The following is a 27,108-nucleotide window of genomic DNA, read 5'->3' as shown; positions in this document are numbered from 1 at the left end:
TGCACAAAATTAAAAGTTACAGCAACATTTATTAGAAAACTGTGTCTCTATCTCACCCCTATCATTTAGCTTCTGTTTCACACTTCAGAAGTAAACATTTTTCATGTTTTTATGTATTATTCTAGAGGTATTCTGTGTAAATAGACATGTAAAATAATAGATTTTTTCAGGTTTCAATAAGTAATATGGGACCTTTGAAAAATTACTGCAGTAGAAGAAAGTTGGAAACTTTTCTTAATACAAGAATGTTATCAAATCCCTGAAAATGACCTCATGAAAAAACATATAAATTATTGGAAAGAAATCTAATTTATCTTTTCAAGAATATATAAAAGGGCCTGACACTTGGAAAGAAAAGCAAAAAGTGATAATGAGAAAATTGCATGAGGAGGCAGAGACACTCACAGTACAGAAGCAAATTCAAAAAACTAAATAAAATCTTAAGAAATCAATGAAAATAAACCAAATTTCAGTGGAAGAAGTAACAATAGCATAAAGGAAATAAATAACAAATTTAACACCTCAAAATGTTTAATTGAATGTGTGGTATTGATCAGAGAGGCTTCTATTATACTGAAGGGGGGATATATCAATTTTATGTAGTAGAAATAAAATGTGTTCAGTTAGTGAATTTAGAAAATAGTACCGGGCAAACTGAAATGTTTGCAAAGTCAGACAAAACAGAATCTTAGGGAAATGAAAAATATTTTTCATTAATTTATCCATAGCAAGGGGAGTTTCAACAAGGAAAATGACAATCCATGTGCAATGTGAGCCCACTTCACTTTGCTGTCCAAGCAGGGAGGCATTTATAAAGAAAAAAGATTCATCCCTCTTTTTTGGAAACTCCTTGGACACAGCAACTTGCTATAACCCTGTTCCAGTTTCATCATCATTAGTGTAAAGGATAAAGTGAAAATTCATTGATGCCTGTTGCCTTATTTTGGCATGATGCCACCATTGCATGAATGTGTTTACTAGAGTCTAGAGTGTGCATTTAATCATTCTGTTGGAGGAAAATTAGCAAAATACATATGAATATCCAGGAAAATATTATATTAAATATGATTTAAAATAGAGATATATAGATGATAGATAGATAATCTGATAGATAGATATGAGAGAGAGTAGAAAATAAGGATTCAGTTTGATAATCACAAGTAAGCAAAGGAAGGAACTGAAACTATGATTAGAACCAATATTCTTATATAAGAAAATTAGAAGAAACCTTTCCAGAAATGAAACATAGGCCTGAATCTATAAATCAAAAAGACTTAGCAAGGGAGGATGGAAGAAGATGGCACCATAGAGAGGAGCAGAAGTTAGTTAGTCCCCTGGAACCACTAATAAACAACAGAAACATGTAGTAAATAATCTAGAATAACTGCTAGAGGACAACTGTGACTATCCACACATCATACACCAGCCTGGATTGGAAGGAATGCCTGAGATCACAGCATAAAATCTGTAAGTAAAATCTGTGTACCTGAGCCAGGAACCCCCTCTCCCCAAGGTAGCCCAAACTGCAAAACCTCACTGTGATAGAAAGCAGCACACTCTGAACAAGTGAATACACCTCAGCCCAGCAACAACTGGGGCTTTAATTAAAAAATGTGGACTGCTCAATACAAGCTACAAATCCCCACCAAGTAGACAGAGGCTTTTAGTGATGACTGAACTTAAAGAGCCAGAAGATTTCTCTGTCTTGGGAGAGGGATCCCAGAACGCCATGTGCTATTTCTGGCCAATGGGTGAAACAGGGGAAGGGGCATGGACTGACACTGAAAGGGGGCTTTCTGTCCCTTTTTCTCTCTCTCAACTTGAGTGGCTAAATGGAGAAAGCCTCAGCCATTTTTAGTTCACAGTGCTCTGACCCAGACAAGGGTGGAGTTAGCAGAGGCAGAGAGACAAGGAACCTATTTAAATGCAGATGATAACTCCCTAGGGGGTGTATCTTCCCTAAGAGGAAGGAGGTGGTGCCTAGCTCTACTATCCACCTTCCATTCAGAACCAGACCCCAGAGCCTGGGGGAAAACAACCAAAACAGAAACTAAGGACTAAGGGGGCCACACTTCCTTACACCAGTCAGGAGCTACAGGCTGATAGGTGCCAAATTCTGAGCAGGTTCGGAAAAGCAAGCAGCTTGAGGCTCCACAGGCTGTGTCAATCTTCTAAGACACACCCTCAGGGAAACCTGATACTGAATATTGCCCCCTTCTGGGACCTGAGCCAGATCTGGTCTGGGAAAACATCATTGGGGTAAACAAGGAAACCAGACACCTAGACCACAGAAAACTACTACCTACACTAAGAAAAACAAAGTTATGGTGCAGTCAAGGGAACAAATTATACTTCAACTGAGATACAGGAATTGAAACAACTACTGCTAAATCAATTCAAAAAGTGTAGGGAAGATATGGCAAAAGAGATGAAATGCATAATGAAAACACTGGGTGTATATAAGGCAGAAATCAAAAGTTCCAAAAAATAACTGGCAGAATCTATGGAAAAGAAAGGCACAACACAAGAGATGAAAGACACAATGGAAACATACAACAGCAGATCTCAAGAGGCAGAAGAAAACACTCAGGAACTGGAGAACAAGACCCCTGAAATCCTATACACAAAAGAACAGATAAGGAAAAGAATGGAAAAATACAAGCAACCTCTCAGGGAATTCAATGACACCATGAAACACATGAATGTACATGTCATGGGTGTCCTAAAAGGAGAAGTGAAGGGAAAGGGGGCAGAAGCAATAATAGAGGAAATAATTACTGAAAATTTCCCATCTCTTATGAAAGACAGAAAATTACAGATCTAAGAAGCACAGAGTACCCCAATGAGAATAGATCTGAATAGGCCTGTGCTGAGACACTTAATAATCAGATTATCAACCATCAAAGAAAAAGAGAGACTCCTGAAAGCAGCAAGAAAGAAGTGATCCATCACATATTAAAGAAGCTTGATAAGACCATGTACAGATTTCTCAGTAGAAACCATGGAGGTAAGAAGGAAGTAGTGTGATATATGTAAGATACTGAAAGAGAAATAACACCAACCAAGAATCCTATAGCTGGAAAAACTGTCCTTCAAGTATGAGGGAGAGTTTAAAATATTCTCTGACAAGCAGACAATGACAGAGTTTGTGAATAAGATACCTGCTCCACAGGAAATACTAAAGAGAGCACTATAGACAAATAGGAAAAGACAGAAGTGAGAGGTTTGGAACACAGTTTGGGGTGATGGTAGCATAGCAATGTAAATACTCTGAACAAATATGACTGTGACTATGGTTGAAAGAGGAAGATTAGGAGCATGTTGGACACTAGAAGGAAAGAGGAAAGGTAAAGACTGGAACAGTATAACTCAGTGAAACTTAGAGTGCTCAAAAATTTTGATAAAATGTACAAATATGTTTTTCATGAGGGAAAACAAATGAATGTCAACATTGCAAGGTGTTAAAAATAGGGAGGTATTCTAGTTTGCTAATGCTGCCATTAAGCAAAATACCAGAAATGGATTGGCTTTTATAAAGGGGGTTTCTTTGATTATACAGTTACAGTCTTAAGGCCATAAAGTGTCCAAGGTAATGCATCAACAATCAGGTACTTTTGCTGGAGGATGGCCAATGGTGTCCGGAAAACCTCTGTTAGCTGGGAAGGCACGTGGCTGGTGTCTGCTCCAAAGTTCTGGTTTCAAAATGGCTTTCTCCTATGAAGTTCCTCTCTAGGCTTCAGTTCCTCAAAAATGTCACTCTTGTATGCTCTTGGTGTATTTGTCCTCTCTTAGCTTCTCCAGAGCAAGAGTCTGCTTTCAATGGCCATCTTCAAACTGTCTCTCATCTGCAGCTACTCTCAGCTTCTGTGCATTCTTCAAAGTGTCCCTCTTGGCTGTAGCAAGCTAGCTCCTTCTGTCTGAACTTATATAGTGCTCTAGAAAACTAATCAAGGTCCATGCTGAATGGGTGGAGCCCCACCTCCCTGGAAATTATCCAATGAAAGATCTCACCCTCAGTTGAGTGGTCACATCTCCACAGAAACATCTAATCAAAAGTCTCCAACCCAATCAACATCAATACATTTCCTGCTCACACAAGACTGCATCAGAAATAATGGTGTTTTGGGGGCCATAATACATCCAAACCAGCACAGGAGGTATTGGGAAAAAAATACAATCAATTCAAAATAGAGACTATAATTAACAAAAACACTGTATTATGCTTCCTGTAATGTAACAAAGGCAATGTACCAAAGCTAAATGTATATAAGAGGGGGACATAAGGTTGGAGTATGGGACTCTTGGCATTGACCATGTGGTCTGACTCTTTATTCTACTTTAGTTTAATGCTATCTTTCCTTTTGTTGCTTCCTAGCTGTCATTTTTTCTTCTTTTTCTTTTGTCTCTTTATTTTCTTTGACTCTTCCTCCTTCTTTGTGAAAGAAATGGAGATGTCATTATATAGATAGTGGCGGTGGTGTTGAATACATAAATACATGACTATACAGGGAACAACTGATTGTTTACTTAGGACAGAATGTATGGTGTGTGAACAAAACAGTCTTAAAAAATGAATTGATGAAGAAAACTTGACGGCATATAAGGATAAATATTGCAGGGTCTTACTGATATGAATTAATTATAATATGTAAATTCATAAATATGAAATATAAGTTACCAGGATATAGAATGAGGCTAAAAAATGGGGAGCAGTTGCTTATTATGAGCAGAATGTTCAACTAGGTTGAACTTAAATGTTTGGAAATGGACAAAGATGACAGTAGCACATTGTGAGAATAACTAATAGAGCTGAATGGTGGGTGAATGTGGTGGAAAGGGGGATCTGAGAGTCACGTATATTACCAGAAGGCAAGCTGGAGGTTAAAAGATGAGAATGTATAAAACAGTGAATCTTGTGGTGGGCAATGTCCATGATTAACTACACAAATATTCGAAATCTCTTTCATGAACTAGAACAAATGTATGACACTATAACTAGAAGTCAATAATAGAGAGGCATATAGGGAAAAAAATACACCTATTGCAAACTGTATTCTACAGTTCATAGTATTTTAACATTCTTTCATCAACAGTAACAAATATACTACACCAATACTAGGAGTCAATAATGTAGGGGGTGTGGCTAGGGACATGGGAGTATTTGAGTTTCCTTTTTGTCTTTATTTCTTTTCTGGAGTAATGAAAATGTTCTAAAACTTGAAAAAAATTAATTGTGGTGATGGGTGCACAGCTGTATGATGGTACAGTGGGCAATTGATTGTACACTTTGGATCTTTGGATAATTGTATGATATGTGAAAAATCTCAATAAAAGACATCAAATTCTAGAAAAATATGCTGGAGAAACTCCTACATGTATTGTATGCCAGGTGAAACAATGAAAGGAAAATAAGGGTAAAGACAACTCAATTTATCAGGCAGAAAAATATATTATCTTTTCAGGCTGGTTTCAGAATTCTCCCCTTCAAAAATAAGGACCAAGAAACTAAATGATACAAGAAATACTCTTACCTTGATGAATATGAAGACTTTAGAGAAGACAATGTAAATCCAGATTATTTTAGTTTAGGGTATTCAATTAAATTTGTGAAGTCAAAGGATTTCAATGTGTCATCTGAAAATAGTCCCAAAAGAATATATTTTACCCAGGTTTATATAGATAACATCAAATATTCTTGCAAAATTTACAGCGGTGTTTATGGAGGCAGTGTGCATGATTTGCAATGGATGGAGGTGGCCTAAGGGTCCATCAACTGAGGAACAAGATGGTGAACTGTGGTGTGTGCATACAATGGAATACTGAGCAACTACAAGGAGGAGTGAAGCTGTGAGACATGCAATGCCATGAGATGAATGGATCCTGTAGAAAGCATTTAGAGAGAACTATGCCATAAACAAAGGCAAGCACTATAATGTCTCACCAATATGGACTAAATGTATAAACTCATAATTGAATCTTAGAGCACAGCTTAGCAGGGGAATGCTTACTGTAATGGTCCCTAGTTTGTAAGCTCTTACAGCAATCACATTTATTCCTGAATTGTAATGGCTATCTCCAGATTCTGAGCTGCTGATCCCTTTGTGTATAACCTGATCGATCCCTGGAATTTTGGGTATCTCTGTGACACCTGAAACTCAGAGCTAGAGCTCAGCAGATATGAATGTCAGTATTAGCACACACAGCAACTGTTTAAAAAAGCTGAAAAAGAATCCAGACTTCAATTAGAGATATGAATGGAGCAGATCTAGTTAAGACTAGGTCAAATCGGGCCAAACAGTAAAGGACAATACTGATTGTGTTTTAAAACTTAAATTCCATGTGAGACCAGAGGAAGAGATGTTTGTTTAGTGCAGGATCTATATTTCCTAAACAATTTAACTCATACAGTAAGTTCAAATATCATAATTAGATGGAATTTTGAAAAGGAAGTGAGACCTGGTAGATTTGTACAGGTTAGTGTGAAAAAGCAACATATCCGAAAGTAATTTGGGCAGAGAGTAAAAATATATATGCAGGGCCCCCCTGAGGAGCCAGGGGAAAATGTGGAAGTGTTGGACTTCCTCACCTAGATTGTTGCTGATGTTCTCACAAACATTGAGGACTGATGGTTTGGTATATTGAACCCTCTATATTGGCGCTTGCCCTCATGGAACTCAAAGGAGAGGCTAAAACTGTTTATAATTGTGCCTAAGAGTCTCCTCCTGAGTACCTCTTTTTTGCTCAGATGTGGCCCTCTCTCTCTAGCTAACCTGACTTGGCAGGTGAACTCACTGCCCTCCACCCTATGTGGGACCTGGGTCCCAAGGGTGGAAATCTCCCTGGAAATGCAGGATATAACTCCCGAGGATGAATCTGGGCCCAACATCATGGTATTGAAAACATCTTCTTGACCAAAAGAGAGATGCTAAATGAAACAAAATAAAATTTCAGTGACTGAGAGATTCCAAATGGAGTGGAGAGGTCACTCTGGTGGGCACTGTTATGCACTATACAGCTAACCGTTTTTAGGCTTTAAGGTATTGGAATAGCTAGAAGTAAATACCTGAAACTATCAAATGCAACCCAGTAGCCTTGACTCGAAGATGCTTGTATAGCAATGTAACTTACAAGAAGTGACAGTGTGATCGTGGAAGCCTTTTGGATCACACTCCCTTTATCCAGTATATGGATGGATGAGTAGAAAAATGGGGACAAACACTAAATGAAAAATAGGGTGGGAGGGGGGATGATTTGGGTGTTCTTTTTTACTTTTTTTTTTATTCTTATTTTTACTTTTTCTGGTATAAGGAGAACATTCAACAAATAGATTGGGGTGATGAATGCACAACTATATGATAGTACTGTGAACAACTGATTGTACACCATGGATGATTGTATGTTGTGTGAATATATCTCAATAAAACCAAATTAAAAAATTATTGCAAAATTTGTAGTTGGAAACACTTCTTATCCATTTATCTCATTTTCTTTCTGACTTCTGTAGCAAATAGCCCAGGGAATCCTGAACTACTCTCCTCTAAAATATCAGTGTTTTGCAATTCCTGGTTTGAGGCTATTTCTGGGTGAATTCTTTACTTTTGCATAATTGTAATTAATACTTTTCCTTGATAATTTTTAATTATTTGAGAACCTATATAACCTATATAACCATTTTGGATATATCTAAAAATCATAAATTATAAATAATTAGAATAGCTAAAGGTCATTAAAATTATAGTTTAAAATAAGTTATGTATACCAAACTTAATGGGACATAATTTTGTGTATATATATATATATGTATATATCCATTAGACCTCTTTTTAATACCTATATTTTCAATAAACCAAAACAAGTAAGAAAGTAACCAAAAATTCAAGTCAATAAATTAGATTAAAAAGACAACAAAAACAAATACTTCAGAACAAGATTATGATGCTAGAGGCTGACCTGATTACATTACAGAGCAGAAAACTAATATTGACAAACAATTAATGAGCTAGTTATTTTTGAATAAAATGATAAAATACTTGCAAAGGTATGATAATATATTGATAAAAAGTAAGTTAAGAAAAATTGAAAAAAGAAAAATTATATATCAATAGGAGTTAACTAAATGAGTGTATTATACAAAGCCCAGTTGTATATTAAAATGTTTTTCTTTTAATTTTGATAAAATTAATAACTCTATGGAGAATATATAAATAGCAGCATTGCCTCCAGAGGATATGAAAAGCCTGACTGGAATATAATCAAGGGAAAATATGAAAGAAATTAAAATAAAGCTTAAAGTCTCTTTACTCCAATGTTTTTATTTGCCAAGCCTTTCCAGCTTTCAAGAACAGATAAGAAAATTGATACAAATATTCCTAAGGTAACATTCTTTCTGCCAGTGGGTGTTTGTGTGTGTGTGTGTGTGTGTGTGTGTGTGTGTGTGTGTGTGTGTGTGTGTCTGGGTGAAGGTTTGGTGGGGGATAATTGTAACATGAAGAGTGATGAAGTTTTGTAATGCTACTATGAGAAGGAGAGAGTAAATTAACCATAAACATTTCATATGACTTCCAAAGAAGTTTGAGGACCTTTTTCAAGTAAGTAAACTTAAATTTATATTGAAATCATTAGGTCCTGTTTTGGAATATTCTTCATCATTGCTTCAACCTTAGGTTCCTGGCACTGATATTTAAACAAGACAATTTAAGAAAAATGTTAAAATACAACAACAACAACAACAACAACAACAACACAAAAAGTAACATAAATGAATGGGGATTTTCCATGCCTTTGGATTAAAAGAATAGTATTTAAGAAAATAAATTTTCACTCTGATACTCTACACATTTAACAAGAATCCAGTGTCCAGTCTCATATCAAACATTGCATTTTGTTGTCAGATATATTTTCCTTTTTCTTTCTTCATTTTAATCATTATTATTATTATTATTGGTGTTTTGTTTTCTATAAAGGACATTACTGGGGTAAGTGGTGACTTACGGATAAGGCCTCTCAATGAGATACTAGTACTACACCAAGGTTAATTTTCCAAACGTGATCATCTTTCTGTGAACACATAAAAGAATGTCATTGTTCTTAGATGAAATGCTACAAGAATATTTAAAGAGAGAGACATTTTGTTTATACATTAATTTCTAATGGATAAGGAAAATGAATCAACATACAAAGAAAATAAACCAGTGTTAACTTTGCAAAAAATAAAAACAAACAGAAAACAAAACATGAATCCAAGAATACCAGCAGATAATTGTTTTTCTCCTAAAAACAGCAAAGCTGCTTATCAATTCACTTGAAAAAAAACAAACAAGCTTATGTTGCAAAGAAATCTCTGAAGGAGAATAGAAATGAGGGGAGACTAATCCAGGCAGATATGAAAATACACCATAAAACCTGATTAGTTAAAACAGTGTGAGTTTTGGTTTGACCAAGATGGTGGTGTAAATGCTCCAGGGTTCTGATTCAAAAAGAATCCTTGAACAACTAGCGAAAACTAGCAAAGCCATCTTCCTCAGAGCTCCAGAACAGTTAAGGTTTTCAGTAACAGGGCAAGCACTGAATAATAATAATAGTAGTAATAATAATAAAACAGCTTAAGAAATGGTAGGAGAAACTGCTGGTGCTCCTGCTGACCCCTCCCCATCTTTTCCCTTGTATGATGTGGAATCAATCTGTACTTTCATTAGAGATCCCTGACTCTATTTCAAAGGGAGCAGAGTAACCACTGGTGCACCTGTATGTTGGTGTTGGGTTAACTGGTGGCAGCCTGAAGGACTGAAACAGAATACTAGCCTCTGGCTCACCTTCCCACTTGCCCTGTAGGCAGACCAGCTTGGGAAAAGCTAAAGCAATATAAGAAACAATCAGATTGAAGCAGCCTGGGAAAAAGGATTGCTGGCTTCAAGACATAAAATAGCACACCCAGAAGGAAAGGAAAGTCTCCTTTAAAGGGACTAGAGAGGACATTCCAATACCTTTAAACTGGGCAGTTTTCTGAGGCCAAGAGCATGTGCCTAAGGAGAAAATGCATATAGACCAATGGAATAGAATTGGGAGTTCAGAAATACACCCTCATAGTCATGGCTAATTGACTTTCCACAAGGGTACCAAGACTGGTCAATGGGGAAAGAACAGTCTTTTCAACAAATGTTGCTAAGAAAATCTGATATCCAAATGCAAAAGAATGAAGGTGGATTCCTACCTCATAAAATATACAAAAATTAACTCTGAATGAATTAAAGACCTAAACATAAGAACCAAAACTATAAAACTCCTAGCTGAAAACAGGGAAAAATCTTCAGGATGTTGTGTTAAGCAATAGTTTCTTAAACCTCACAATAAAAGAATGAGCAAAAACAAGAAACATAAATAAATGACTTAATCAAAATTAAAAAAAAAACTTAAAAATCACTTGAACATCAAAGAACCTTATCAAAGTAAGTAAAAAGACAGCCCGCATAAGAAAAAAATATTTGGAAACCATGTTTCTAATTTTAATATCCAGAATGTATATGTAAATCCTAAAATTCAACAACAAAAAGACAATCCATCCATCTAAAAGTGGGCAAAAGACTAAAGATGCACAAATTTCCAATACACACATGAAAAGATGGGCAACATCATTAGCCATTAGAGAAACGCAAATCAAAACCTCAGTGAGGTACCTTTTCACTTCTACTGCAATAGCTACAATTAAAATAACAGAAAATTAGAAGCATTTGAGTGTATGTGGAGAAATAGAAACCCTCATACATTATTGGTGGGAATTTAAAATTTTAGCTGCTGTGGAAAACAGTTTGGCAGTTCCTCAGATAGTTAAGTGTTGAAGTACAATCTCAGTTCTACATGTATATACAAAATAATTGAAAGTAAGGACTGGAACAGATATTTGCAAGATGGTGTGCATAGCTATATTATCCACAATTGCCAAAAGATGGAAGCAAACCAACTGTCCATCAACAGATGAATGGATAAACAAAATTTAGTATATATATTTATATATGTATACACAGACATACACACAAAATGGAATTTATTTGGATATGAAAAGGAATGAAGTTCTGATACATGCTACCACATGGATGGATCTTGAATACATCATTTGAGTGAAATAATTCAGACACAAAAGGACAAATATTGTATGAGCTCACTTTTCAAAGATAATTAGAATATGCAAACTCACAAGTCAGAATCTAAAAAACAGGTTACCAGGGACCAGTTGGGAGAGGTGAATGAAGGGTTTCTGTTAGGGATCATAGAAAAGTTTTGGTAATGGTTGGTGGTGACGTAAGAAACAATCAGATTGACAATAACAATAACATTATGAATGTAGTTAATACCACTGAATTATACTATTGAAAGTTGATAAAATGGATAATTTTAGATTGTATATATACTAACAAAATTTGTTAAAAATGGTAGAACTGTACAGTACAAAGAATGAACCCTCAGATAAGCTATAGGTTGTAGCTAATACAATAATTATAATAATATGGTTTCATCAATCGTAGTAAAGTTACCACAAGTAATGCAAAGTGTTAATAATATAGAAAACTGCATGTATGAGTAGGGATATACAGGGACTATACTTTCTACTTGATTTTTCGGTAACCTATTTGGAGCTCTAATTAAATAAAATCATGTTCAAGTTGGTTGGATAAGTCTGGATAATAGTCAAAATAGTCTGTTTTCTGGCTCAAGGTTGAATTCTGTATTTTAACGAACCATGGGATGAAAAATAGTTGTGATGCTGCTTGCAAAAGGAGTGCAATAAAACTTTGGAGTCTAGAAAAAATATCAAACAAACAGAAAGCAATGTGATACTAGCATGTCGATTAAAAAGACAAGTTGAATAGAATGAAAAGTCCAGAAAAATGGCGTCTCAGCATCTCAAATTAATCCAGTAAGGACATATTTTTAATAAAATTTAGTCAATCAACATCTGGAAAAAGATAAACTATCTTAGGACAAACTGCAAATGTATGACAGACAAATATAAAAAATGAAAATACGAAATCACTCTAAGAAAGCAGAGATAAATGCCTTATGACTTTAAAAGGTAAAGGTTTTTCTAACTATAACCCAGATTCAGATGTCATAAGATTAAGAAAACAGAAAGGAGTGGACATTTCAATTACAAAGAAAATTTTATGTGGGAAGGAAGGAAGGAAGGAAGGAAGGAAGGAAGGAAGGACAGAAGGAAGGGAAGCTGGGAGGGAGCGAGGGAAGGAGGGAGAAAAGAAGGAAGGAAGAAAGGGAGAGAAGGAGGAAGAAAAGTCAGAATAACAAACTGAGAAAATAGTTAAACTTGATATGAGAGACATTGGAAAACATCAATAAAGAAAGAATATGAAACTACATTACATTTATATGTTAATTGAATGTTAATTAAAAGAAAAAATCATAGCATCTGGCATATTTGCTTCAAACTGAGACAGTAGACTTAACATAAAGTTGCACATTTGCATATTTTAAAATATAAATATAATAAATATAAAATATATTGAATTGCACATGAAATATAAAATTAAAACAATAATAACTAACATTTGCCAGGTATTTTCCTATTTGCATCTCTCAACTATCACATATCTTAACTCATTATGTAGAACAAAGTTTTGAGGAAGACAAAATTAAGCCCATTTTAGAAATGTGAAAAATTGACTCAGTCATGAAGTGCTTTCTGGGAAAATACACCGAGAAAGTGGTAAATTTGAACCTGGGGCTTTGTTCTTACTAGAATTCTCACACCTTTTATTCTAGCAAGATATGTAAAAAACAAATGGCTGGCAGTTTGCCTTTTTTTTTTTTCTTCTTTTTTTATTAGCAAGTACTTTCTTGTCTAGCTCCTGGTCCAAAAACTAAGGCAAGCAAAATGAACTTTAATAGAGGAAAAAATAAACACATAGGAAGGGCTAGGGTATTTTAAAGATCACAAGTCTTTAGCTCTTGTGTCTCAAGTGAAAAAATAAAATATTGATTTGGCTGTGGTTGGAAGACTTGTAAACATTTACTTGGTTCAGTGACAATTCTCCTTTATTTATCCTCTCTCACACTGTGTTCTAAATCACAGATCTTCCTATACCTGTAAGTTAGAGATTGTGAATTAAAGAGCTGGGTGGCATAGTAATACAATAAGAGGACAGTTGGGAGAGTAGGGGTGCATGGTAATAGTCTCACAAAGCAGAAAACAGATTAAATTCTATTTCTTTCAATTACTTAGAATGAGCAAATAGAGTTAAACTTCACCCTTATTGAACAAGAGACATCCAAAGTTTGGAGTTTTAGCAATTAATGAATAGATTAAAATCAGGGACTTTAGTTAATAAAATAAAAATGTTGATAAAATATCAAGAGTTTTTATGAAACAGTGATCAGTGGTCTCAAACAATCATATCCATATTTCTTATCAATCAGTGTGTGTGTAATACAGTGTAATGGTTAAAATACATGTTTAAGGGTAATATTGCATGGGTTTAGATCATAACTAGAAAAATTACAATCTATCACACATGTTTAACATTTCAAAGCTTCAGTTTTCTTATCTATAAAATGTGTATTAATAGATGTACTTACAAATATGATGCACTTAGCAGTGTCTATCTCAGAGAATACTTTCTCTAGTCATCATTATTACTAACAATACATCTCTGTCAAGTTCTAGAAGTGCTATAAAAGACGAAAAGAGTGAAACAAAAGCTGAATGTAGCTTCTTCTGTCCTCTCAAGGGAAAGCTGTAATTAATAGCCTTAGTCATATAAATATCTGTATTTATTCACTTTACCACAGGCAGATTGGTGAATAGTGGGAAAGGAAAGGTGGACATTTAAAAATTTCTATTTGTTCTTACATGTCCTGTGATAGATGATTTATTATAACTAAGGCTTACTGATGAGTTCAAAGATACACAAAAATGAGCAGCCATACTACGTAGGAATGGAGAGTTAAATTGCCGTGTGAAATGAAGACTATTGAATTTCAGAGATCTTGAAAGTGATGAGGACCCCATAAAACTGAAAAGGAAGAAAACAAGTGAAAGGAGAATTTAGTGAAAGAAAGGAAGCCAACCATTTGATGATGGATAAATCAACAGATTTCCCAAACCTCATGAAATTTCTGCCATACACACGCACACACACACACACACACACAGACACATTCATGAATATGTTGGATATGTGATGTTTCCAAGGTAAACCAAAGGGAAGATTTCTGCATTTCATCTGAAATTCTGAGCAAAAGAATAGGTACACGTGTGTGGGGGGTAATGAGAAGACCTCAGTCCTCATTAGGGGTGTTAACTCCCTTTATTTTGGGTTGCATGTGTGTAGGTTTCAAATGGGTTTCCCTGGCGTCTCATGCTAACTCATCGAGAGAAAACTTGGGCAGGAGGAGAAAGAAAATGAGTAACTTGATATGAGAGGCATTCAGGTTACAGTCTTGGCAAAGGTGTTTCGAGTCCACTTATAATTGGTTGCCCCAGTGGTAACTGGAAAAAGACAGAGGTGAGGCAAAGAGAATCTGAAGTGGTGCATGAAAGGTAATATTTATAAGCATAGTTGTTATAAACATAACCAAATATATAAATAACTACTTTAAGTGAGAATAGTCTAAATATACCAATTAATTATCAGAGAGGATAAAAAAGACTCAACTATATGTTGTCTATGAGAAACCCACTTTAAATATAAAGATGCTGATTAACAGTAAAGGGATTTAGAAAGATACACTTTACTAGCAACAATCAAAAGAAAGCTGGAGTAGCTCTATAGATTATAGACTCAGAAGATTTCAAAACAAGGAAAATTAAGAGAGATAGAGGGGTCAATTCTCCAAGAATATGCAACAAACCTAAACATGCATGCTTATAACAACAGAGTATAAATTGCACATGATTAAAACTGATGGAAGTGAAAGGATATATACACAATTCCATTTTTACAGTTGGAGGACTTCAAAAAACTCTATGAGTAATTGAGAGCTTACATAGACCAAAAGTCAGTAATTACTGAATAGCAGTAGAAATCATCTTGAACTGATTGAGATTTATAGAATAACCCACTCAACAGTGGCAGACTTCTCTCAAGCTCACAGGGTACAGTCATTAAGATAAACTACATTTGGGGACATACAGCACTGCGGAGGCACGGAAGTTTCCCTCGCTTGGCAAGTTAGTCAGGGAGGCCGACTCCTAAGCATTGTGTGCTTAAAGGCAGGCACCAGGTTAGGAGAAGGCCAAAGCATTGTGTGCCTGAAGGCAGGCACCGAGGCGTTGTGCGCCTGACAGCACGCAATTAAGTTAGAGAATGATGCCAGGCTTCTTCCATGGCCCTGCTTTCCCACCTGCTTCAGAAGAGATGGTTCCCTGAGATTATTATTGTCCTCAAGCTTGCATCTGAAGATTGTAAACATGCTAGTCTTGTGATTTTAGAGCAAATGTGGTTGCCTGGGGAAATGGGAAAAACAATTACGTAGCCCAAAGACTGCTTATGCTATATAATCCTGTGCTAAAAAGCCAATAAAGAACTTCTTGCAGGAACAGAGAGATGGAGTCGACTCCCTTCTTGCACACAGCACACCTTAACAATATTTTTTTAAAAAGAGAAATCATATAAGGTATATTCTCAAACTACAAAGGAATTAAACCAAAAATAAGTGAGAAAGATAACTAGATAATTCTCCAATACTTATAGATTAAGAAACACACTTCTAAATAAAAACTATGTCAAAGAACAAGTCTCAGGAGAAATTTTAAAACATTTTCAAAGAAATGAAAATGGCAATACAACTTATAAAAACCTTTGGGAATAAGGTAAAACAGTGTTTAGAGGGAAATTTATATTACTAAATGCATATTAGAAAAGAAGAAAATATAAAATCAATAACCTAAGCTTATATTTTATGAAAATATGGAAGTATACTTTAAGTCTAAAAGAAGCAGAATGAAAATATAAAAATTAGAGAATAAATCAATGAAATTGAAAACAAGAAAATAGTAGGAAACATTAATGTAACTGAACTGGTTATTTGAAAAGATTAATAAAATTGATAACCTCAAGTTAGCCTAGCCACAAAAGGAGAAGACACAAGTTGCCAATATCAGAAATGAAAGTGGGGTTATCATACTGAACCCATGAATATCAAAATGTTAAAGAATACTACAAAAATACTATACATACAAATATGATAATTTCAAAGAAATGGACCAATTCCTTAAAGGGCAAAATCTACCAAAACTCATACGAGGAGAAATGCATAACCTGAATAACCATATATTTATTGTTAAATTTAGTCAATAATAAGTAACCCACCTAAAAATAAATACCAGACTCAGATGTTTTCAGTAATTAATTTTACCAAAATTTTAAAGAAAAGAATGACATCAGTTCTTTACAATTTCTTTCAGAAAACAGAAGCAAAGGGACACTTCCTAAAACATTGTATGAATCCAGTATATTCTAATACGAAATTCAGATAAAGAAATCATAATACAGGAGATACTGCAGAGTAATAAAATATTAGCAAATTCAATAACATAATATATAAAAAGAATTACATATCACAATCAAATGAGATTTATTACAAACATGAAAGGTAGGCTCAATATTTGAATATAAAAAAATGTAACCAACATCACAAGATTAAAGAAGAAAAAAAATCAGGATCATATCAAATTATGAATACAGGATATCATCTTCAACTTGTAAAAGAACAGCTACGAAGAAATCTGACAACTAACATTATACTTGGAAATGAGTCATTTTCCCCTAAGATTAGGATCAAGGCAAAGATATCCTCTCTCACTACTCCTACTCAGCACTGAACTGGAAGTCCTTGTTAGTGTAATAAGACAAGAAAGAGAAATGAAAAGTATATGATTAGAAAGGGAGAAATATAATCCTCTCTATTCACAGAAGACATGATTTTCTGTGTAAAAATGACAAAGGAATAAGGGTTTGCCAAAATATTCTGGAAATATTAGTCAGTTGTAACAAGGTCTTAGGATATAATACAAGAAAGTCAATTGCTATCTATATACCAACAAGGAAATGTTAGAATGTAATGTTTTTAAATGCAATTAACATTTTTATATGCAATTAACAACTCACAAAAATGAAATATATAAATCTAGCAAAATATGTATAGGATCCATATGTAGAATATTTCAGGAACACAAATGAAAAATATCAAAGAAGATCTAAGTAGATAACAATATACTTCACTTTCATGGATTGGAAAAATTCCATGCTAAGATAAAATTTCTTCCCAACTTGATGTATAGATTAAACACAATCTGAATGAAAATCCTAGCAAGGTATTTTATAATTCTAATAAACTCTAATCAAAGTGCAGGAAGCTGATTTATAGATATTGACAACCTGCTTTTAAATTTTATATGTAAAGGCACAAGACTTAGAATAACCGACACAATAGTTAAGAATAAGAATAAATTTGGAGGTCTGGCACTACCCAGTCCAAGACATTATAAAATTTACTTTAGTTTCCTATAAAGCTTCAATAGTTAATATATCATGGTATTGATAAAATAGTAAGCATGTAGATTAATAAAAAATAATATAGGCCCCAATAATAGACCCAAATCAATGCAATCAACTGATCTTTGACAAAGAAGCAAAGTCAATTCAACGGAAAAAGGACAACCTCTTCAACAAATTGTGCTGGCAAAACTGGATATCCATATACATGAAAATGAAACCAGACACAGACCTTACATCTCACAGACCTAAATGTAAAATAGAAAATTATAAACCTTCTCCAGGAAAATATAGGAGAAAATTGATAAGATCTTGAATTTGGCGATGAGTTTTAAACACAACACTATTTAGCATGATCCATGAAAGAAAAAGTTGAAGTGTTGGCCTTTATTAAAAGTAAATATTTTTCTGCAAAAGACACTGTTAGTAGAATGAAAATACAAGCCACATACTGGAGAAATTTTTGAAAATCACATATCCCTTAAAAAACATATATCCAAAATTCAAAAATTGAAAAGATTCAAGGAATATTAAAAGTCACCAATAAGAAAAACAATTCAAAAAGAGCAGATGGATCCGGATACCAGACCAAAGAGGATATACAGATGGCAAACAAACATATGCAAGGATCCTCAATATCATTTTTAACAAGGGGTATCAAATTTAAACAATAATGAGACACAACTGCACATCTGTTAGAATGGCTAAAGCACAAAAAATGACCACAATTGTAGGAGAGAGTGAGGAGAAACTTTCTAGTGAGATGCAAAGTGATGCAGAGCTTGGAATACAGGATAGTGGTCTTTTTTTTTTCAATAAAAGTAAGCAAGTTTTACCATAAGATTCATCAATTGCTCTTTGAGGTATTCTCCCAACTGATTTGAAACTTATATCCACCCCAAATTCACCCAAAACAGGAATTTTATACATAATTGCTGAAAACTGGAAGCAATCAAGATGTCCTTCATTTGGGACATTAGATCAACACACTTTGGTACATCTATTCAATGTAATATTGTTCCAAAATAAAAATAAATGATCTATCCAGCTACAAAAAGACATGGGAAAATCTTAACTACACAAATAAACTACTCTGAAAAGCCTACATGTATGTATGATTCCACTTATCATATACTTATGTATTATTCCACTTGTATGACATTCTGGTAAAGGAAAAACCATAGAGATGATAAACAGATTAGTGGTTGCCAGAAGGTACAAGATTTGAACAGATGAAGTACAGTTTTTTTTTGGGGGGGTGGGGGTGGGGGGATATGCAACTAGTTTGATACTGTAATAGCGAAAAAAGATACTAAGTATTTATCAAAACTCATAGAACTTTAAATTACATATGTAAAGTATTCTAATGAAAAGAAACCATTCAGGAAGTACTATGAACCCAGGATGTAATACAAAAATCTGACAAAAGGATCTAAATGTATGCAAATGTGCTGTAGGTTATAAAGTTGCTGTTTTAATTCCCCATGTGATATGAGCTAACAATTCTGAAACTACTTTTTTGTATAGTGGAATTGAACAATTAAGTAATGGCAGACGGTTGGAGCTAGATTTCTCTCCACTTGAGTGGGAATTTACAGTTAAGCAAGGGGAGGAGGTTAGAATGATCCATGTCATAATGGATTAGAGTTGGAGACATCAGTATGACTTCATGTTTCACTTAATATATATACAGATTATTACATATAAAAATATTTGTAGATATGTATAAATGCACAGGATGCTATACACATATCTCCTTGCTCTGCCAGACAAGAGGGCTAGAAATAGCAACATGCCACTAGCAATGAGCACATCAGCACCAGATTTTGGTTTCTAATGCCTTAGAGAAACAGCTGATTCTAGGACTGAGGTAAGAAATATGCAGAATGATGCTGGAGCATATCGCACTGCTAGACAGTAAGAAAATACAGTATTCAGAAAATAATACAATTATGAGGGTGTGTCATAGAGACACAGGGGCCAACAGAAAGCTCTCAATGGCCAAATTTGAACAAGAAAATAAAGTAATATTATAAGATAAATATCATGAGTACATACTGATAAAAAATAAATGATTGAATAAAAATAAATGGGAGAAAAGAGACAAATCTGTTCAGGAGAATTTGAAATAATTCATGCAGGTATTTCACCTTCAAGGAGGAGGAGCTTAACTCCCTGCTCCTTAAGTGTGGGCTTGACATAGTGACTCCCTTCCAAAGAGTACAGTACGGAGAGGGGCAAAAAGATAACTTTATGTTGGAGAAACCTGGCCAACGCACAGTCTCATCCAGGTAATCATGGTTAACTTCAACAGTGACAAGTCATATTGATAGTGGTTACCTTTAATATAATGTGATGAAAATGGCACTTTACCCCCATGATCTTCCTCTCAAAACAACATAATCTCATCTAATGTGTAAAACAGCAGGCAAATTCCAATTGAGGGATATCCTGCAAAATGTACTTGACCAGAAGACCCCATAAATCATTCCAATCATCCAAAAGAGAGAAGTACGAGAAACTGACTCATCCGAAAGGAGCCAAATGAGAGGTGACAACTAAAAGTATGTGGTATCCTGGAAGGGATCCTGGAACTGAAAAAGGACATTAGGGAAAAACTGAGGAAATCAGAATAAAGTATGGACTTTTGGTTGATAATTATGTATCAATAAATGTCCAGTAATTGTAAAAAAATCCCTGCCAATGTAATATGTAATTAATAGGGAAAACTGGGTGCGGAATATATAGGAACTTTCTTTACTATCTTCACAATAAATCTGTAAGTCTAGAACTGTTCTAAAATAATAAGGCTATTTCAAATAAGCAAAGAATGATAAAACAATATTTAGAAAACTGATTATCTATGAAGGGATAGAGAAATGAGACTTTATTCAGGGCAGGGTACATGAGGAGTTTCAGTAATTATTTTAAGTTTCTATTTCTTAAGCCATGAGGCTGTTATGTAGAAGTTCATTATAATAATATGGATTGTAACTCACATCTTCTTTTGGTACAGCACACATTTCATAAGAATAATGTTTACACAAAATAATTTATAGTGACCATTAAGGGTTTGAATAAGAAGCTGAAACAGCCAGATTTGTTATTTCTAATGATAGACTGGAGTAAGTCTACTGAAGACAAAGAAAGAAGAGTAGATAGAATATGAAGCCAAGGGATAACCAACATTTAAGGAGTAAAATGAAAAGTGGAATCCTCAAAGCCAACTGAGATATAATGGCCAGAGAGTTAGAAAAAAATGCCAGTATAGGAAGGGTAGGGAATTATCAAATGGAGGTGAAATTTAACATGAGGGAGTGCTTAAGAGACTTAAAGGCTGAAGTATGTTCAGTATAAACAGCCAACAAACCAAATAGAAATGAGTTAGGTTAAAAAAGGATCATTGATTTTGGCAATAAGTCTTTCCACTGGAGATCTTAGGGAGAACATTTCAATCAAGTGGTGGAACTGAGTCAGATTGCAGGGTGTCAAGTAATGAATGAAAGGTAAATAACATAAAAGAGCAAATCACATAACAGATGTATGGCAACATTCAGTTCACCAGAAGATAATCAATAAAGGAAACATAAAATCTGTATAAAAAATTAGTAATTTCCTAATGTCACCTGCTTATTCATATTGAATTCATTATTTGTTGATAGTGTATCAACTATATGCCACATACAGTTCAGGACACTGAAGATAACAAAGATAAATAACATACTGTCTCTGTCTCCTAGGAACTTAATGCATAGATTGCAATAATAGCAAAGATAAGCAAAGAGCAGTTTATAATACAGTGTCAAATATGAGGTGTATAAATAAAATGCTGGGTGAGCATTGATAAATGTGCCTTAACATTTGTGTGTGCTATAGGAAGGGCAATCATTAAACTGCATTTTGAAGAAAAAGTGAGATTTTTGCCAGGCTGAGAAGGAATGGAAAAACATGTCAAGAAGAAAGAATAACACACAAATGCACACAAATGAAAATGCATGGAGTATTTGAAATATGAAAAATAGTATAATTGGACCCTCTGTGTGATATATTGTGTGTGTGTGTGTATGAGTGTGTGTGTTCTGGGTAGGGGTAGAAGATAATCAGAAAAGTCAAATTGAAGTCAGATTGCTGATGGTGTTTGAGTGACATGATAGTGTCTAACCTAGTAAGAAATGTAGTTATCACAGGTTTTTTAACCAGGGCAATAGCAAGACCAAAATTGTGTTTTAGAAATATCTTTCTGGAAGCAGCCTGGAAGAGGAATTGACAGAACTACAGGGGTGGAGCTGGATTAGAACCAAGAAAAGCATTTGGGAGGTTATTTTAACATTCCCATAGAAAAGCAATACCAGTAGGCAAAGAAAGAAGGGAACATTGTTTTATAAGATGTTTGGGGGGTTGAAGCAAGTGTTTTGGTCACTGACACTTGGGGTTGAGCAGAAAAGAAAATTAAAAGACATCTGAGGTTTCCCAGCAGTTCCATTAACAGAAACAGGGATACATAAAGACGTGATCTCTTAATAAAGAGCAAGGACAAGATTATGAAATCATTTTGAGATCAACTTTTTTCTAATGATAAAAAAGCTAATTTGTTTGTTGTTGAATGTATACAATATAAAACAGGAAAAGAAAGAAAAGGAAAATGATAACCTCACCACCAAACAGTAGCCACAATTGTTCACTTTAGCATATTTAATGCAACAACTCTTTGTGCATAATTTTTATGCAGATAAAATCATATACAATTCTGCATGCTTGTTCACTTATTCAAGCTATTAATAAGTCTTTGTAATCGTACATGATATATACATGTATCATGGTTCACTAAACCATATTTCCATTCTATCATTAATGTTGATGGAAATCTTTACATCTAAAGATTTATTCACATTCAAGATTAAACTGCTAAAGGTAATTTCTTAGAAATGTAATTACTCAGGCAAAGGATTTAAGTGTAATGGAAGCTCCTGATATATACAGCTAAAGAGGCTTCCTGGAAGCATTTGACTTACACTAACACCATATGAGAAGTTCCTTCTCACCTCCTTTTTCCCCTGATTAACGTACTTTTTAAAAATCACTAATTAAGTAGTTGAATATGTATTTCTCTTTTAGTTCTCATTTCAATGATTTCTCGAGAGGTTGAATGAATTCTTATGTTTACTCATGATTCTTATTTCTTTTACTGTCAATTATCTTGTAATGCCCTTGGTCCATTTTTCTTTTGACTTCAAAGATCAATTTGTGATTTCACTATATCTTGTTTATTTATTGAATTCTAAATTCGTTTAGAATTTTTTTATATAAGGATTAAGTTTTAGGTTATTTTATCATATTCCAATGTTTTTTCTTCCATTTGTTTTACAGCTGTAAGATAAAAAGGTAAGAACAAAATTTTACCACATTAAAACTTAATTTCAATTTCTATATTCTCATTCATATTTTACCTCAAATTAGAGTGTTAAATTAATCCTTAAAATTCCCATGTATTATGCCCTTATGAAGCTCATTACTGCAAAGGAGAGGCTAAACTTGCATATAATTGTACCTAAGAGTCTCCCCCTGAGTACTTCTTTGTTGCTCAGATGTGGCCCTCTCTCTCTCTAACTGAGCCATCTCAAAAAGGTAAGCTCGCTGCCCTCCCCGCTACATGGGACCCGACTCCCAGGGTTGTAAATCTCCCTGGCAAAGCAGAATATGACTCCCGGGGATGAATGTGGACCCGGCATCATGGGACTGAGAGTATCTTCTTGACCAAAAGGGGCATGCAAAATGAGATGAAATAGTTTCAGTGGCTGAGAGATTTCAAATGGAGTCGAGAAGTCACTCTGGTGGACATTCTTATGCACTATATAGATAACACCTCTTAGGTTTTAATGTATTGGAATAGCTGGAAGTAAATACCTGAAACTACCAAACTCCAACCCAGCAGTCTGGACTCCTGAAGACAATTATATAATAATGTAGATTACAAGGTGTGACAGTGTGATTGTGAAGACCTTGTGGATCACACCTCCTTTATCTAGTGTATGGATGAGTAGAAAAATGGGGGTAAAAACTAAAGAACAAATGGGATGGGATGGAGGGGATGATTTGTGTGTTCTTTTTTCACTTTTATTTTTCATTCTTGTTCTGGTTCTTTCTGATGTAAGGAAAATGTTCAGAGATAGATTGTGGTGATGAACGCATAACTATGTTACCATACTGTGGACAATGGACTGTATACCATGGATGATTGTATGGTGTGTGAATGTATTTCAGTAAAACTGAATTTAATAAAAAAAAAAATTCCCATGTATTAAGATTTTAGATTTAATATACACATTGAGAAAAACTATTGCTGCTCATGCATTTGATTTATTGTCAATTTATTATATTTGCTGATTATATTTAATATTTAGTTGGTAATCATGGGTTCATGATTATTAATTTATTTAAAATATTAAATATCTACTTTGTGTCAGACTCAGTAATAGGCATTTTGGGAAAAAATGTATTAAAAATGAATTCCCACTTTGAATTTCTTGGACAATTAGGAATTTGGATTTCATGCATTTCATCTCAGCTAAAGCTTCTAAATATGAATAAAAGAGGTAGATTGAGTCAAGTAATTCACAACTTCTTCATTTCTTTTTAACAAGGGAAATGATATAGTATGAGCAAAAGACAGTCCTTGGAATTCAACATAATTTTCAAATTCTGTCTGATTCTTACTAGGTTAGGTAGTTTAACCACTTCTTTGACCCTGTTTTTTTCTCATCTTTGATGTGTGTAGAAGGTATTAAATATGATATTATGTGTAAACACATGAGTCATAGAAAGTGCTCAAAAACATATTTCCCTTTAATATTTCCTCCCTCCATTTTTCCTGCTACATTTTTTAGCAAAGGAATAAGAGTATGAGCTCAGTTTGGAGTGATTACAAAAGAAATATAAGCTCATCCCTGAGTGTTTAACTTGCTTATTATGACAGTAAATAACCAGAGTTTTGAGGAATTTGGGTACTTATTTATATATTTCATCTTTATTTGATTTATAGTTATATTTCTGTTCCAGTTTGCTAATGCTGCCATTATGAAAAATTCCAGAAATAGGTTGGCTTTTATAAAAGGGGGATTATTTGGTCACAAAGTTACAGTCTTAAGGCTGTAAAGTGTCCAGGGTAAGGCATCAACAATAGGGTACCTTCACTGAAGGATGGCCATTGATGTCCAGAAAACCTCTGCTAGTTCGGAAGGCACATGGCTGGTGTCCCCTTGCTCCCAGGTGGTGTTTCAAAGTGGCATTCTCCAGAATGTTGCTTTTGGGGCTTTTGTTCTCTCTTGGCTGTAGCTCCTCTTCAAATGCCACTCAGTTGCTCTGAGGTCCTTCTGTCTGTGAACTCCTTTATAGGACTCCAGTGATCCAATTAACACCCACCCTGAATGGGCAGGGTAAGACCTCCAAGGAAATTATCCAATCAAATGTTTCACTCACATTTGATTGAATCACATCTCCATGGAAACACTCAATCAATAGGTTCCAACCTAATCAACACTAATACATCTGCTCCCACAAGATTGCATCAAAGACAATAGTGTTTTGGGAGACATAATACATCCAAACTGGCACAATTTATATTATGAGATAATGAATTTTGTAGTAGAATTTAAATATATTTTGTCCAATTCATTATTGATTCATCTATTTAATATAAATTTCCTTCCTTCTTTCACTCTTTCTTCCTCTTTTAATTTCCCCAGAAATTCAATCTGCTTTTCAATTCCTTTTGATAGTTGATAATAAATTAAATGCCTTTTAAAAAATTAGCCCATAAAATATACATGGGCTGATAAAATTGCAACTACATAAAAATGCCAAAAAACTTAAAGTGGAACTTACTACTATCTAGTACAGACTTAGTGCAAGTCATTTGGAATTATGCTTCAGAGAAAGAATTCTTTCAAACATGTAACCTAAGAATCAAGTCAGTATTATTGGTACCATATTTACTTTAAACCCAAATTTTTAATCCATCATTTCAAATAAGTACTCATAAATTTACATTTCTCACTTAAATTAAAAACTGTTTCCATTCCATTTAACTGAGAAGAGGCTGTTTTTCAAGAAGAAAAATTTATGAGAAAAACAATACACACACATTTATCAATAATAATAACTAGCCTACTTTTTTAGTGTCAAAATCACGTCTTACCCAATTCAATCCATCATTTAATGGGTGTTCAGTCAATTTATATTTAATATAGATATGATATGGTTTGACTATCATCATGCTCTTTGTTTTCTATTTGTCCTTTGTATTCTTAATTGTTTGTTTCGTTCTTTTCTTTTTCTTTTGGTTTAGGGTTTCAATCTCTACCTTGTCATTTGTTTCTTTCTTTTGGATTTATGTATTTATGCCCTCTTTCTACTTTCTTTTGGATTAATTGAAAACTTTTTATTATTCTGTGTTATGTCTTTTGTTTGATTTTTAGCTGTACTTCATTGGCTTATGTTTTAAGTAGCTGTCTACAGATTAAAATAAATGCTCTTAACTTCTAACAGTATTATGTAAATTAATATTATAATGCTTCTTTGTGTAAAATGTAACCTTACAACAGCTATGTCCCTTTGCTTTCCCTCCCCTTTTTTCATTTTTGTTTTCCTATTTTATTTCTGCATATGATAAAGACACCACATTTGTGGTTACTCTTTCTACCTAAATAGTCCATTGTTTTTTCAAAAATAAAGAAATAGAGAAAATAAAGTATTTTATATTTATCCACATATTTACCACTCAGCCTAAAATACATTTCTTTTTACAGATCTTATAGTTTTTCCTGTGGTGCTGTTATGGCATATTGGTGACAAATGCACTCAGCCTCTCAACATTTGTTTATCAGTAAAACATCTTTGTTTGCTTTTTGATTTATTTTTGTGTGTGTGTGAGGGCTACATATAACTATTGACATTGACCTGGTAAACTTCAAGATTTGGCTGATTGACTGGCAAGTCACTTTTTGCCACACCACCTGTGACAGCTTACTCAGATCTCATTGGGGATTTGAAGCATCTTACACTCCAAAGGTCTCATTTATAGTTTCCCCATTAAACACACACACACACACACACACACACACACAAATATTCTAAAATGGTGTTCTTCATAAGTTACTAAGGGAATAGAGAAGGGTTGAGGGATTCTTGGTTTTGAAGTCTCATTACCAATCTGTTAAACATATTCAGAAATGTTACTCAAGGAGCACTACTTCTCTCTTATATACTATTTGAATGTGATTTACTAGAATAGCCTTCATATTTTTAATGAAATTCATTAATTGTCTGACTTCAGAAAAAAAAATATATTATTGTATGCCTAGGCTGAATGTTTTCACCCTAGACATTGTAATTATTCAATGAATTAAAGTAGAAATGTTTATCTTAGAATTTCATATAGTTCTGGAATTTAGATATTGGTTATATTTTGCAAATCATTTCCTTAAATTTGAGTCAAGTTTATTTATTTAATTCTTGTGGTTTTGTCCTTCAATTTTCCCAAGAAATATTTACCCCTAGCATTTAGGAGCTAATAAGTCTAGGGCAACTTTGCTTGTCTATATGTCTC

Source organism: Choloepus didactylus, chromosome 4 (genome assembly GCF_015220235.1).
Source record: "Choloepus didactylus isolate mChoDid1 chromosome 4, mChoDid1.pri, whole genome shotgun sequence".
NCBI classification, from domain to species: domain Eukaryota; kingdom Metazoa; phylum Chordata; class Mammalia; order Pilosa; family Megalonychidae; genus Choloepus; species Choloepus didactylus.
Note: the sequence above shows the minus strand (reverse complement) of the source record.